This window comes from Zonotrichia leucophrys, chromosome Z, assembly GCF_028769735.1.
Source record: "Zonotrichia leucophrys gambelii isolate GWCS_2022_RI chromosome Z, RI_Zleu_2.0, whole genome shotgun sequence".
Lineage (NCBI taxonomy): Eukaryota > Metazoa > Chordata > Aves > Passeriformes > Passerellidae > Zonotrichia > Zonotrichia leucophrys.
In genome coordinates this window covers 20,090,611-20,107,466 of record NC_088200.1, presented here as the reverse complement: position 1 = coordinate 20,107,466, position 16,856 = coordinate 20,090,611, and positions in this window count along the sequence as shown.

The following is a 16,856-nucleotide window of genomic DNA, read 5'->3' as shown; positions in this document are numbered from 1 at the left end:
GGAAACAGTTTTCCAGCCAGCATTGCACTGAGCCTTCAGCCCATACAGCTCAACATGCTTCCTCACCAGAAACTGTTGGGTGAAACACCACAATAATTTTAAGGTAAAGCCAGAATGCATAAAATCTGCTGTTTCTACCTGTTGAGAAAGTCTTTCATATTTTCAAGACTTCAATTGGATTGTTTAGACATTATTTGTTCTTGACATAGCTTTGTTGGCCATTTCTCAGTTCTTTGTTTTCTTCAAGATACTTGTAAACTCTGCTGCGATTGCCAAGCATTTCTTCAGAACTTTCTAGTAAGTTAGAGAGACAACTTGCCATCTCACCCTTTTCTCCCTCTGTAAACTATGATAGACAGCAAGCTTTTTGTTTTATTATTATTTTATCATTATTTTATTTTAATTTCTATTATTACTTTTATTTCTCTCCACCAGTATTTTGTTCATCCTCCATATATTTTCAGAAGTAGCTGCAAATAACATATAAATCAAGACCACCCCTCTGGAGTTCACAAGGAGTGCTGTCATGACCTTCCAACTTCACTTAGACCACACTGAATATGGGCATTTTCCTCACTTCAGGTTGGATTCTTTCCTCCAGCACTTGTCTGCTGCCAAGGGCCTTGCACACATGCTGCAGCTTGCTGTGCAAGTGCAGTCACAATCAACTGGCTAATAAGTGGTATGAAAAATCAGCACAAGCATTGTGGCTATGCAGTACCTGTAAATAGATTAATATCATAAGAATAGCACACCCAATTCTACAATCTTCTCTTTTTAGAATCTGTGGAAGAAAAAAAAAAGATAATAAACCAACTCCACAGACTTCCCCAAGAAGTAAGATTTATCAGGAAACTCTGCAAGTTTTTCTTGCTGTTCAGACTCTATGTTGCATAACTCATGGGAAAGAATAGGAATGAAATGAAAAAAGGATGTTCACTTCTTATAGGAGAGAAATCTCTGGCCGCCGTTACACCTTGATAACATTTACAAACAGAGATAACAGCTGCTCCCAGCCTCTACCCAGTCTCATCACATTCAAAATTCCTCTTTAAGCAATGACTGCAAGGATTTAATCAAGAATTCAGTGGAAAAGCATAGGATTTTCATGTCATATGGACAGACCTGGGAAATTCCTTTAATACAAAATTAATGTCACTGGAACCAGTTGGAAGTGAATATACAATCTTTCGAAGGAGGAAGGACTTGGTTCCTCCAGAATATTTTGAGACAACCAAAGGAAATAAATCTACAATTCTTCAAGTAATTTTTACCTCTGTTCACTACGTCTCCACTCTAATAATTGTTTTCCAGCCCAGTTCTCACACCACATTTCAGTTTTCCAGCGCTGCCAACTCAAACCATCCACATCAATAAGAAACTGAATTTCTGCAAGACTGAGAAAAATGTTTTGGCTGAGAAGGAAAACAGCTCTCCATATAATACCAGTGCATAGTAATTAGGAATTCAGTGTTCTCAAACCATGCTGAATGGCCAAACCTGCTCCAACTGTAGTAAAATTAAGCCAGGTGCTTGCAGGAGTGTCTTAGGAGGAAGAGGAGATAAAGGAGGAAGGAGGAATGCACAGTAAATATTACAGGGCTCTTCTTGAAGGAGAGATCAGGGTATCTTCAAACTGATTAAACAGATCTTATAAACCTTGATAGAAGTTGAGGAAAAAGCCAGTCTGGGGGCAGAAACCAGCTGCACTCAGAACTTACTTCACTCTTAAATGATCTGGTTATCATGTGATCTTTAAAAGAAGGGAAAGAACAAAAAATCACCTCCTTTGAAGCACAGAATGTTATTTCATTATATATCTTGATTTTATTTATGTTTGAAGGGCTGTTGCATAAACACCTATTTTCAGAATGTCAGCAAAATTACTTGGAGTCATTGAACTGTGCAAGCTGTTTGGCAGATAATTGGCACACCCTACTGCTGAAGATGGGTGATTAACTCGATTCTGTATTCAGGTGTAATATGAAGACATCATTGGCCAATATCTTTCTATTGTAGTCATGTTGAGTCATTGGCTAATGCGAAAAACAAGCAAACAAGAAATCCAACTACCAAAACAATAAAAAATTTTCACCCAGTTGTTTTTTTTTTGCACAAAATGTCAATAGAAACACAACATATTGTCTCTTTTTTTTACTTTAAACAATTTATGTTAAAATATAATTTTCCCGAATATGCTTGAGAAAATTTCAGAATTAAGAGAAGTGAGTTTCATTTGGCCTTGCTCCTTGTAAAATGTTAGACAATCATGATCATCATATGCTTTTGAAGGGAGGAATTTGATGACAAAAACCTGATATAATTAGCTATTTTTGCCCTCATACCTCCAAGGTGTGGGCATCTGCTCGGAGATGTATATCTGCTCTGGACTCCTAGGGCTCACCCAACCAGGCATGGTGTTGGCTTGCTCTGGATCTCACAACCTCACAAGATCTTTTCCAGGATTCCAGGTGCTCTTTTTCAAATCCAAATGAAGGTAGAACAGGTTGGCAGAAAATTGGACCCTTTGGTTTTTGGGTTTTTTGTGGTTTGTTGTTGGGTTTTTTTGGTTGGTTGGTTGGTTTTTTTTTTTTTTTTTTTTTTTGGTGATAGAAGCTCATAATTTCTTCCTGAGTTACATTGAAGACTTTTGATAAAAGCAAGACTCTTGTGCACCAGACGTGGTTAGTTTTGCATTACTCCTTGAGGATGGATATCTGTCAAGCTGACTACTCCAAAACCAAACTCCTGGCTGTGCATAGCAGGAACGGAGCTCATGTGATTTATAAAGAACTTAAGGAGAGGCCTGTAAATCTAGAAGGTGATGTGAGCCACGCCAAAAAACCTGGGTGGAAATTTGGCTGATTAAAGTTCTCCTCTTCACCACTTCTGAGGACAGAGAGGAGAGACCAGTTCACTCCAAAAGTACATTTCTCTCAGGGGAGATTCCTCCTTGGGGCTGTGGGAGAGCAGCCACTGCTAAACTCCAGGCATTCTAAGGATTTTTCTTGCCTCTCACTTATGTTCAGTGTCCAGTCATACATCTGTGCCTCCTCCTGGTGAAGGGTCAGCTTCTGCCCATTGGATGGGCTCAGGCACAGCAAACTCCAACAACCCCAGTCACCCTTCTGGATGCAGTTCCACAAGACCGGATTGTTCCTCAGCTTGGTCCCTAAACTCCAAACTGAACACATTTGGCTTCTTAATGAAACATAGTCCTCCTGTCTGAACTAATATCTGCCCATCAGCAGAGCCAACAAGAAAAGGGCTCAAATCAGGACACAGTGCATCTGGCAAAGCACCTATGCTCTACCCATCATTTTCCCAAGAATAATACTAACCTGACCCTACTTGGAGCCTGAATAGGGTCTTTAGAGTAACAAGAGAAGTAACAAGTGACAAAACCCTAATCAAGAAAAGTTGTAGCACATTGTTATAGACAGTGGAACTTAGAGTTCTGATGAATCAGGGCTTAACAGCTCTTTGAAACTAGAGTTGTTTAATCTTGAGTCACCATTGGTCACCATTACTGCAAAGCATAGGGACAGAAAAAGCTACAATCACATTTTCTGGCCAGCACTTTCTTCCTCCTATGCTCCTCTGTACAATCCATTTGTAGGCATAAAGCAGTGACCATAACCTGACAAAAAAATTCTGAAGAAACTCCTTAAAAAAAAAAAAGTCAAACAAAAACTTTGTTGCAGTTCAAAATACACTGGCCTTTGAGCCCTGCTTGCATAAGGCACATGCTGACACAAGTTTCCTGAGTGCTGGCAGCGTAACCACAGTGCAGAAAGGCAGGAGCAGCTATTCTGACTCACAGCTCGGGAAGTATCAAACCACTATGCTGAGCACAAGAAAGAAAGAAATCTTGTGTGCTGCAGCAACAGGGAGATGCTCAGTGCCTTTTGTATTTTTTAAATAGACATCTTAAACAGATATTAGCTCATCATTAATCTTCAGGAGTGTATAAACTCACCAAAAGTTATGAAACTTGAAAAGGAAGGGTAGGACTTACTTTTGGTAAGGTCTGCATGATTTCAGTTTTATGGCTTTTAAGTACCTGAATGATGACTGATTTTAAATAAACACAAGAAATGTCAAAGTACTTTTGTAATGAGATATTTGTTTGAAATAAGGAGCCTCATGCTGCACTGTGGTTTCTTGGTTAAATAAGCTGAATATCCCGTCCCACTAATTGACAATAACGTCAGATTTTCCACTCTAAGTGACTAATGGAAATTTGAATACCACTCATGCTTGTTTGCCTGAAGTTTTCCTAATGCTGCATGATGCCCAAGTGTTTGTAGTTTTAGCCCTTAATGTATTGGTTTTTCTTGTTAGGCTTTGCTAATCAAAGTCAGTGAAGTCTTGTTAAAAAATAGTAGTGCCTGATCATCTTAAATGTTACAGAAACTTCACAACTATTGGCTTTGTGGTGAGCTAAGGGTTTTTTTACTCTTCCAAGGGGAGGAATATCAGGATAGAAATCCTTTGCTAAATCCCAGCTACCAAGGTCTTGGCAACAAAATATATCAGAAATTTTAAAGAGAAAGTAATTTTTATACCAGCAAAAAACCTGTTATTTATCAGAAAATTTTAAAAAATTAGACTGTTAAACATATATGAAGGCTAGCTTTTCTTTCATATAAAGGTTCCAGGAATTTTTTTGTATCTTGATATGTTGTTTACAATATCTGAGGAGTTTTACAACCTGAAAAAGTATAAAAATTCTTGCTGGATAATTCTGTTGCTGGACAAATAATTTTCTGTATGTTCAGTGAGGGCTAAAAGGAGAGAAAATCTCTTATTTGGAAAAAGATTCTTTCCTGTGGTACACCAAAATCATGGAGGTAAAATTGATCCTGTTGGCACCTACATTTAGTAGCAGCAGTCCTCACTCATTAGTGGAATTTTCAGACATCATGGCAGACTGATACACCTTTATATCCCAATGACTTCATCTCTGGATGGGGTTGACTGTCTCTAAGCAAGTAGTAAAACTTACAGCAGAAATTCCATTCTCTACTATCCTAGAAAAATTAATAAAACCAAATGAGTTTAGAGTATATTTGAAAAAGGTCTGAAAATAAATTTGTCATATACTGGTGGTAAACATATCCAGACTTCTGCTCTAAATGCTGCCCAATATCTAAGATTAACATGGCATTCAAGTTTAGATTCCTTAGGTTTTTTTGAGGAAAAAAACATTCTTCCTTAGCTTTCTGGATCATCCATGGCATTTCTAAAGTACTAAATCTGAGTGATATGGAGAGTTAACTAGGGACAGAAAATATTATGGCCAACAATATAAATTAACAAAATACATTTCTTGTGGAGCAACAGCTTATGGTAAGCTTGTCCATCAAAATAATGGGGGCAGTCAGATTAAGAAAAGGGCTAAAATTAAGTTCTGTACCAAGTGTGTGACAACTGCTCCCTGTGAAATTTCCCAGAGCTCTATCTTTTGGGAGAGCACACTCTAACTCAGTGCATGCTGAGCAGGATGCCACCCTGAGGGTTAAGCTGAAGGGTTAATGAATGTCCTGACCCACTGGGGTTGAGAGAGGTTGGACAGTGGCTGCTCCATGCTCAGCAAGGCAGGAGGAGAGAAGGCTGTTATTGCAGGCATTTTGAAAAAGAGATTCCTAATTCAAGCTCCAAGTAAAATGCACTGGCCAAGATGAGGGGTTGGCAGACTCCTAAAAGAATCTATTATTGTTGATTAAGGGGAGGGTTGCCATCTATTGAAACTGTTTAAATAAACAGTAAACAGGTTTGGCCAGTGCACATTTTCTATGGGACACTCTATATGAATCCATTCTTTTATTTTCCTATCTTCTTCCCTGGTCTCTTAAAAATCCAAAGGAAACCCCAAAAACAACAACAAAAACAAACAAACAAAAACTCCAAACCAAAACTAAAAAAAAATTTAAAAAATCCCACACCAAGAACCTGCCCCATCTCACTCCCCCCCCCAAAACCAAAATGAGAAAAAAGCAAAAAGACACACAAAACCACCAAACCCACACTTGCAGTTTTAGCAGTTTCACAGAAATAGGCATGTTCTAAACTCCTGGGGACAGATTTTACTCTGCAAACTGAGAAAAATGCAGCACAACTTCAAATGCTCTTTCAGCAAAACACCTTAAAAACTGAGAAAAAAATTTAACTCCTACTGTTTTGTAACGCTGAAGAAAAATTTTTATCTTTGTTTATTCTTCAAAAGTTAAAAGGGAACTGAGGCTTGTTTCAAAAATTGGTTACAAAGAAGAAAATTTGAAAGCTGGATTGTCATATGTAAGTTCTGTTAAAGAGTGACATTTAATAGCAAAGTCTATCCCTAAATCAAAGCACACTTGTGTTTATCAGAACTCTAGCTTGATATAAAATCCAATATCAATTTATTAATCCCAAGGTCTGATTGCAGTTCATGACTCTGTGGCACCATCCTGTTTAGGGTGCAAAATAATATGTGCGTCCACAACTTCATCTGCTGACTTAAAACCCACACGTAGGACTAAACCCTGTAAACCTTGATCTGTCTTGATTTCTGTCAGAGCAGTATCTGCCCACGTCACTGAAGGCTGTTTTGGGGAAGAAATTGTGCAAAACTAACCCTTCCCTACTGTTTGGGAAAAAAAAAATGTAGCAGATATAGGAAGATGTTGAACAAAAGAAGATCCTGTCCTTGCATGGAAAAGAAGTTTTGTTTTGCCATTGATGCCCTATAAAAGGAATAAGGAGGAAGGACTGGCCATTTCTCTAGCCAAGCACCAGGCTGATATGCAGCAATAAGTCTGTGACTCAGCATTGCTGTCTGCTGAGGGATGGGGCTGGATGTTTCTCTAAACAAAAATAAAAGGCGTCAAACGACTTGTGAACAAGTCCTCTGTCTGCTCAACTTCCTCCTGCCAGCATCAGAGTAAAAGCCACAACTCAGTGTATATTTAGATGCAGAAATTTGTTTTGCTATTGTGTGAAGGCTCCATAGGCATTATCGATATCACAGTAAAAACCAATTAGGTGTAAGCAAATGATGCAAAGAAGTAAGAGAGCAATTGTGCCATTGGGAAGTCACTGGGAAGTGACAATGCCTTAACTGTTTCAAAAAATTCACACTCTTCAGCAAACCTCACAGAGCACTTAAAACCAGTCATTTTCTCAGGCTTTAAGAACAGCAACAACAAAAACAATGATAGGTGCATATTTTCTAAAGAATTTCCCCATATCTTCTCCTCCTTCATCAGGAAAGATGTTAAATCTGCATGTAAAATTGTAGCCCAGTCTCAAAGAGCTGCCTGTGCAAACTACCAGCTTCTGCAGCTCCAGGGAAGTGTAATTCCAAATGTAATACATACCACCATAGTTAATCCTGCATTTTGCACATAGATGGCACCGTTTTGCCTCAGAGGATGCCACTTTGCATTGCTCCCTCTCTGACTCGCAGTGCCAACAGCAGTGCTCAGCATCACACTCCCAGACACAGCTTTTTGCAGAATGTCACGGCACCATGAAGCTTATTCCAACGCTGTCACAGACTGCTGTTCTGATTCACCTAATCCTGCACAGACTGAACTTCTGCCTGGGAGCGGCTGGCAGGTCTCTGAACCTGTCAGGAGTTATCCTGTCAGCTTTCCCCAGAACCTAGAGCAGACAAGAGGCTGCTCCAAAGAGAGAATGCCTCACTGACATCCTCTCTGCAGTGGAATCAGAACATAGACGTGCTGCCTTCAGTGAAAGCCTGGCACAAGAAGCAGGAAGAGGTTGCCTCAGACCACTGAATGGACTACAGATTTCTGGGGGTGGGGGTGGGGATGTGCAAAATAAATAATAATAATATAATAAATAATAATAATAAAAATAAATAAGTAATAATAGTAATGATGGAAAATATATAAATAAATAAATGGCTATCCTTTGCATAGAAAAATCAGTGAGAGCGATCGACATTTTATGTAGGCAGTTAGTGATGGAACAAGAGGAAAAATCTCTAAACTGAAATAGGAGAGATTTAAATTATATCTTAGAATGAAAGTCTTGACTGTGAGAGTGTTTGGCACTGCTACAGAGAAGCTGTGGATGCTCCATCTCTGGTGGAAGCGTTCAAGACCAGGTTGGATGGGACTTTGAGCAGCCTGGTCCAATGGAAGGTATCCTTGCTCATGGCAAGGGATTGAAACTGGAAGATCTTTAAGGTCCGTTCCAACCCAAACCATTCTGGGATTCTATGACTATGATTCTTTTTTTAATCAGGCCCAAAGACAGAGCATTCTTTAGTCAGATTATTTCAGTTTCCTCTTTAAGGCTGCAGCCTTATCTTTTTTACGCAGGATGGCAAATGGAAAGACTGGGATACCAAAACCACCAAAATACTGTGCTATCACCAATCTACTGGTAGAGTAGAAGAAGCACATGGTCTGCAGAAGGAGTTCACGTTCAGCCAAGAGAAGGTCTCACCAAGCAGAAGCCAAACTCACTGAGATTCATGTTTCCTTGCTGAAAGCAATAAAAAACTACAATAGAAGTGCAAGGTCTCATGCTGTGGCTAAGGGCACAACCACCAGATCTTAAAAGATCTTGAAACACAGCCAGTGGTTTGGCAAGGAATATTAGAATGCATAAGGCATCCTTGTGTGACATCTTGAGTGTCTTAACTCATGCCAAAAGATATCCATATAGCATAGAATGCTACTGTGAGTCTAGAGATCATTGAGCACTCTGGAAAATCTCTTCAGGTTGTACTGGAATGACACAGTTTGGCTCTGTCCATGCCAACACCAGGGATGTCCCCTCACAGCAGTATCCCCCACGGATTTATTCCAAGGTTATACGCATTGCTACTGTACAAGCATGTGGTGAGTACATGATATATTTCACATGAACTGGTTCTGAAAGAAGAAAACACAGATTAATTGTTAACTGCTCCACATGTAAACATATATTTTGTTCAAAATCATAACACAGGACACCTGTTCCTGACATGTACCCCACATAGTCACCCTGTTTTCTTTTTTGGATACTCTATAATACATTTTTAAAACTCTTTTTCTATCCTCTCCCATGAACTCTATCAGAGATTTTGCCCATGGAAAGGCAAAAGACTTTCCTAAGGAAAGGTTTTCAGCTGTTCCTTCTCTTCCACATTACCCCAAAGATCTACAACAGTGTCTCAGCCCTTAAACAGTACGAATACTAAATGGATATTAACTGAGGCTTTTAGCAGCTCAGGCATGCATGGCCAGGGCTAACCTAGGAGACTTCCCAAGGTGGACTCACTTCTTTGGGCACACAGGTAGTTGGGCTACCTGGGGTGGTGGATGCAGGTGCAGGGAGGCTGCTGGACTTGTGCCAGGTTGAGGTGAAGAGCAGCGCTCATTTTCCCTCATTTTCCCCTTGAGTATAGAGGTGTTTGCCTAACAGGTACTTTGCACAAGTTCATCCAAACTCCCTAGGTAAACCACATTCTTCCCATGTGTGTAGTCTGAGAGATTTATTGTATTTGTTGGGCCTCCTTATCAGTCTTAAAATACAATTATGAACCTGTAATGGCAATGGCACCTCTATTTTCATTGCATCAGCTGATTGCTCTCCTAGTCCACATGTGAAAAATAGACGGAAACAGTGCTCACAGGCACCTTCTCCAGCACCAAAGGCCTAACCAAGGGTTTATAGATTATTTCTAGATTTTGTGGAATTTCAGTAAGATTAAAATAGTTGAGTGAATACTTGCTGATTTTAACCGGAAAGCTTCTCCTCAGTTAGACTCGCTGATCCTTGTGGGTCCCTTACAACTCAGCATATTCTGTGATTCTGTGATACTTATTCATTAATGAGTGCAGATTTAGTCTTTATTTTTCATATATATTGCTGCATATCATGTTGATAATTAGAGCAGCAAAGAAGCAGTAAAGAAACAATGTGCTGAAATAACTTTTTACAGAAATCTTGTTGTTATTATTCCTGTGTTTGATATTTTCTTTGTTTTCTTTCCTTGAAATGCCTAAACAATATAAACAGTCCTGGGAAATATTTATATATTTGTTTTACGCACTTCCTCCTTTTAAGTGTTTCATTCTTGATTGGGAGTTCCCCAGGGCTGGAATACCAGCCTTCATGTAACAGCAGCCAAGGTGTTTACACAAACAGAACCTGACACACCTCATCCACAGCGCCAGTCTTTTTGCTGCAGTTAATAAGTTTTGATTCTAGTTCACATGTGCCTAAAGCTAAGATTGCCCTTTTATTTCTCCAAGAGGTCACTTGGACTTCTCAAGGGTGGGAGACACTTCATCTGTTTATCAGCTGCGGATAATCTGATTCCTTTCCATTCTAGATTTAGTTCTTGTGCTAACTAAGGTACCTAGCACTGCAGAATGATAAATCTTTTGCACACAGCAGTGGTGAGGATACACCTCAATTTCTGGGCTCAGTTTTGGCCTCTCACTACAAGAGAGACATGGAGGGGCTGGATCATGTCCTGAGAAGGAAAACAGAGCTGGAGGAGGGTGTGGAGAGCAGGTCCGATGAGAAAAAGCTGAGGGAACTGGGGTCCTCGGGTCATTCAGCCTGGAGAAAGGCTTAGGGGACACCACCTTTCATTCCTTCTAAAATTACCTGAAAAGAAGGTGTAACCAGGTGACAGTAGGTCTCTGCTCCCAAGTAACAAGTGAGGACTGGAGGAAGTCCTCAACTTCTGCCAGGGGTCATTTAGATTAAATATTAGGAAAAAAGTTGTTATTGAAAGTGTCAGTCTCTGGAACAGGCTGCCTAGGGACATGGTGGTCTCACTGTTCCTACAAGTACTTTAAACACTTGTGGCATTTGGGGACATGGGTAGAGAACTTGGCAGTATTGGGTTAAGAGTTGGATTCAATTATTTTAGAGGTCTTTGATTATCTAAATTACTCTATGAACTAAATTATTCTATGATTTGGAAGTTGCTTTTATTTTTTTGGTGTAACACACACATATCAAGCTCTTGCACTATCACAGGGACCACTCTACGACACTTAAAAAAAGAGAAGTGCCACCTAAGCCATTCCAGGAGAGTCAGAAGAAACCCCCAGTGTTCAACCAGTGTTTTGAAGTTCACATAAAAATTCCTTCAAAATGCCTTCAAAATCTCAGCCCTTACTAAATCGTTTCTAATCCAACCAGGGCCATCATTCCATAGAATGTGCCCTGTCCTCTTGTGAGCATCCATAGCTGTAGGAGTTGAGAACTGGTGATTTTCCACTACTGACTAATATTGAAATGAGAATAAAGCAGGGAAGAAGCAATGCCAGAAAGCAGCTAATAAGGAGCAAAGAAAAGAGAAGAAAGCTCCAACCCATTTCTGCAACGGCTTCAAAATTATGAGTTTGGGAATATTAATAAAATATAAGCTATTGATGGATAAAAATATAGGAATTCTTGTTATTCCTAATTTATGTAGAATTGGTGGAATGTTGAAATTGCTTATTGCTTTCATCAATTTATGTTGAAATATTTACAGGAACACTTGAAAAGAATATTGTCCTCTACAGTCTTGAAAGCAGCAGTCACATTATCAGATTGTTCCACTTGGTATATTTTACTGAAATCAAATGCATTTAAATATGTTCAAGATTATGACTGATTTACTAATTAATAGGCCTAGACAGCCTCCTGAGTTAAAATTTACAAATTGTTTTAAATTACTTAACTCATCTCTGGCTTCTTGCTTTTTGTTTTACACAGTGTGGTAGAAAAGTGAAGGTGCACTGTACAATTATGATTTATTGATTTATATTGTGGAAGGGTAACAGCCTTCTTGGCAAGACTTTACTTTCTTAGTGGCTTGCAAAACGTTATTAGGCAATGACTAATATTATTATAGTTCTAATTCAACATGATTAAATAGTATTTTAATTGGCAGTTGCTGGTATACTTTGGGAAACAAAAAGTATCTTAAATATTAGAGTAATTGAGATGAATGTCTTGGAAAGCCTAATTGAGGCAGGTGGGAAGTTTCAATACTTTTGTTTCAGTGTGTGTGTAGTGGATGTTGGATAGTTTCCTTCAATGTGGAAGTTCATCATGTGGCATTATTAATATTTTAGCTGGAAAAAACAGGTTAAAATAATTTTGATTCACGCATTTCAAAAGAACATGGATATAAACACTTAATCATAGATCTACTGCCATGCATGACATGCTTTACACAAATTTATCCCAAACATTACTGATATGGCTAAGAATTGGTAGCAGAGTCCAAATTCCTGGAAAGACCAGTATGACCTAACTCAGCATCAATTTGGTTGCTTTTATTGGCTTTCCTCAATCAAAACAAATTGGTCATCTTTGCATCCAGCAGACATATGCTCTCAATGAAATCCTTAAGGAGGAGCATTGGAGCAGAGAAGAGTAGGAGAGAAGAGCAGCACCCTGCTGAAATCCTGGAGGTGTCATGCTGTCTGCAACAGGTCAGCATGAGGGACTGTCACCCTGTCCTGATCCCCACTATCACCATCACATCCCTCTGGTGCTCTAGAACTGTTACAGCCCAGTGGCACTTGTTCAAAGTGAAAAATACGCAACAAAATGGAAACTGCAACCAAGTGTCATATGGAGTGGTTTATGGGCAGTTGATTCTGGCTACATTTCATTAGATGTGTGTGGAAGGCACAGAACAAGATCTTTTGAGTTGTGTGTTTGCCAAATTAGTGATTGAATATTCAGACTCCTTCCCATGACAAAAAGCATTTCTCTTCAATCAAGAGTGTGCATAGAAGATAACATCTTTCTCATTCAATCATTACGTCTAAACAAATACTACACTATTACTTCTAAGCACAAATATAACCTCAGTCTTCAGATGACATTAAAGTTGACGGTGTTTGTGTTGGAGGGCACTCTGCAGCATCCAGTGCTTACTCCAGTAATACCTTAGTTAGATATAGAGGAATCAAAATTACTTACAGCCACAAAATCCCTCAAAATTAACTATGACTTTTTCTTTAAGAAGCATGTTTGTTTTTAATCAAGGTCAAGCATTACAGAAAATACTGATCATATATCAAGACAGGACACTAGAGTGAGACTGTTAAGCAGACATTAAAAACAGGGCATCTTTCCATCTTATTGACACATAGAAAAACCCTCATATTTTTGTTGCTTTATAAGCAACAATACAACAAATATGGTATTACCGGTACTAAAATTGCAATTTGCATGACACATCTTAATTACACATTGAAATATAAAACCATGACTTTATATTATTGATAATTTACATTTCAATTTCTATTGGCAACATCAATACTCTGGAAGCTTGAAAAAGGCAAAACTTCAGAAAAATACTGTTGTCCACACACTGATTGTCCAGCATGTATCATAGAGTCCGCATACCTCCTTCATAGCCAAGGCTCCCATAAGCTCAATGAAAAGCAGGTGAACACTAAAAATTGTATGTTCTGTGGAAAACCAAAGAAAGAAAATCAAAGTGAAGCAGGGAATCACATTGTCATGGACTATCTTCCCCAAACTGGAAAGTCTGAAACACAACCACCACCAAGGCTTTCTCCAGACCTCATGTGTTCCTGGAAATCATTTAAGATCAGCTCTTAAAAAAAGAAATTCAACAAGCCTGAAACAACATCAGAGTCCAACAGAGCTATTTTTACAGCTTCAGAGACCAATTGACGAAGCAGACATGGGTATACCTTGTATCAGCAGACATCATCTGCTGATTAAACCATCATTATTTGACACATAATTAAAGATTGTGAAGGTAGCCTCACACCACTCTTCAGGCGGCGCTTACAAGGAGGACAAGACAGGTTTTGTATGTCCTGGGCTGTGAGTTGTGCTGCTGAGGGCACAGGTGTTCCATGTTGTAGAGCTCACTCAGAGCCCCAGGTATCCTTGTCATGGGCTGAAGCCAAGACCTGAAAAGATCCACAGACACCAATAAGGTAGTTTGCTCTCCCTTCGTTGTGTGCTGGGCCTGGCCGGGAGCTTCCTGTGTCCCGTCTCTAAATTTATGCCAAACCAGATTCCAAAGTTCCTAACACACTGCTCCTATACACGCCCTGGGGGTCCAGACAATCACCAGATTTTCTTACAGAACATAGCTGGAGCTTGCACGATCCATTAGACTGCATAGACTGAAGCTATAAAGCAGGATTTGATCAGGTGTAACTCGCTCTTCAAGCTCTCCAGCCTCAGGACACCAGAAGTGTGGGGCAAGTGCAATGTTTTTAACTCTGTGCCACCCAGTCCTGCAAACTGTATGGGAGCAATAGTCCTCTGGAAGAAGATCATCCCTACAGCATGACAATAGAGATAAAATAAACATTCATGAGGGCTGTCAGAGAGAGAAATTCTAAGCTGTCACCTGAGCATTGCCCAAAGCTGTCACTGTGGCCACATGCAAGAATCTGGAAAGCAAGAATCTGGGCCAAGGAAGCTGCAGAAACAAACCCTATTTTGTCTCTGCTGTACACAGATACCTCCTGGGCAGGGCTGGTGCTGTGTGCATATCTACTGTATGTGGGGTGTGGAGGGTGAACCTCATGATAATAAAGATCTAGTCAGAAACAAGAGAGATGTTTTCAGATACACTCTACTTTCTGTAGGGAAAAGCCAAGAGCCAGGCAAGCATTATGTGCACTGATGCTGAACACTGCACAGCATGGCAGGGGGGCAAGTAGAGCCTAAAGCTCTTGTGGTACAACTCAAGAGCTGCAAATGAACAGTATCTGCTATCCACATCTTGGCTGTCAGTGCAGGTGCCACCTCTGCTCATCAGCTCCTTCTGAGCCTAGGCATCTTCCATTCTCCTCTGTGGGAGGGACAGGTGCCAGGTGTCACATCCCATGAGAGCCACTTTTGACAAGAGTATGTAATAACAAGAAGAGGGGGAATGTCTTTAAGATGAAGAAATGTAGATTGAGATTGTATACTAGGAAGAAATTCTTCCCTGTGGAGGTAGTGAGGCACTGGCACAAATTGGTTAGAGAACCTCTGGCTGCCCTATGGCAGGGACATTGAAATGAGATGATTTCAAGGTCCTTTCCAACCCAAACTGTCCCACTGTTCTGGGGTTTTGTGTTTGGAAGCAGATGTGTGCCAAAGCACAGGACGGTGGGCAGATGGATGAACATGCTTTCCTATCAATTTAAACACATAGTCACAATGGAGTACAGTCTTTCTAAAACTGATAATCATATCCTGTCACATTTTCTGGGATTGTACAGACCCCAGTTCCACTCTGAATTGAGGAACAGTTGTCTGTTCTGGTCACTATAGCAAACCTGGAGATACAGTTTTTCCACTAGCAAGCCAAAAATAACATTTATAGTCACAACATAACTCAGTTAAGGCCAGAGTTTAATGCCTGTAAATACAAATTCCTATCAGTGAAATCTGATGTTTAGAGCTATTGTCTGAGAAGCTGCTGGATCAGGATCTGACCTTAAGAAGCAGTAGAGCAGCCACTGCTGACTGTATCCTGGCAGAGCAAACGAAAACATCACCGCAGGCATAATCTTACAGCTGTTAATAGTCAAGCTAAGACAATGACTCCCACTGTCATGAATTTGTTTTCCATGTACCCAGTTTTGGCCTAGAATGGATCTTAATAGGAAGGCATGCTTCTTCATCTTTTTCACACTTAATGGGATTAAACATCCCCCATCCTTTCCTGCTTTCTCTATTCTTTCTACAGAGAAGTAGACATACATTTCAAATCTCCCCTCCAAAATCCAAGAAGCATTACTACTTTAGAGGCTTATTTATTTACCTAATTCATAAAATACTGAGCTTCTCACACTACAGAAGCTGCCTCTGTCTGGTACAAGGAAATAATTATGCCTTTATTTCTCTTTCCCACAGGAAAACTAGAAATTATGGACTTAATTTTGAGCAAAACATGTAGTGCCAACACTAATATAAAAGTCATAAGACAAATATAATACTTTTATAAGACAAAAAGGGAAAAAATATTTTAAGTAGTTTCAATATAAGAATTTTCCTTTTAGTAGGGTAGAGTTCAGATTAAAATAAAAAGCCATTAAATTAGTGGTAATGAGTTCTGACCACTTGTGGTATAGAGGAACAGTGAGTCTTATGATCTAAGGCTTAACTTACTTCATATGATATGTAAAACACTACTTTTTGTCGTCTAGTAGTTCTGCAAAAAAAATTAATTGTAACAGTATTTCTGAGGATATAAATATATATAGAAAATGTACATTCTCTTTTTTGCTAATTCACATAGTTTCACATTTTTAAATCGTGCTAGCCTCAATCTTACGAGGAGAAAACCTTAACTTCTGTTTCCTCTGAATAAAACATTGTTTTCATGAATATTCAAGGCTCTTTTTCTGGGTTAGAAGAGCAAGTTTTTCCATTTACTTTCTCCTCTAAAGCATGCTGCTTTCAAAAACAAGGTCTGTATCCCCAGGGTCAGATGGCATAATTGTGTATACTGGCTCCAAGGATTTAGCTGTCCATCTCCTGAAGCTACATGGGATTCTTTTACATGCTCCAAGGATTATCTTTAATATTAATCACCCAGTGTTTTTAATGGACCATTCCCTACAAGTCAAAAGGCTTGTTAGTAACTGCCTGACATTTGCCTGGCTGGTTCTTGCTCTGCACTCTGTATGATTTTTAAGGTGGGCAGGCTGTTTCCTTAGCTGGGGTCCACACAACTGTCATAGGTCAGACCTTATCTTAATCCTTAGTACACTAAAAACCAGGATGTGAGGTATTCTAATCCTAATGCTTAGTCTTTTAAGGATCAGGATTAGAGGTCTTCCAATATGCAACAGTGGTCTTCTGCCAGCAATGAATTTAAGGAGTAATACACTCTTAACTCTAAAAAGCCC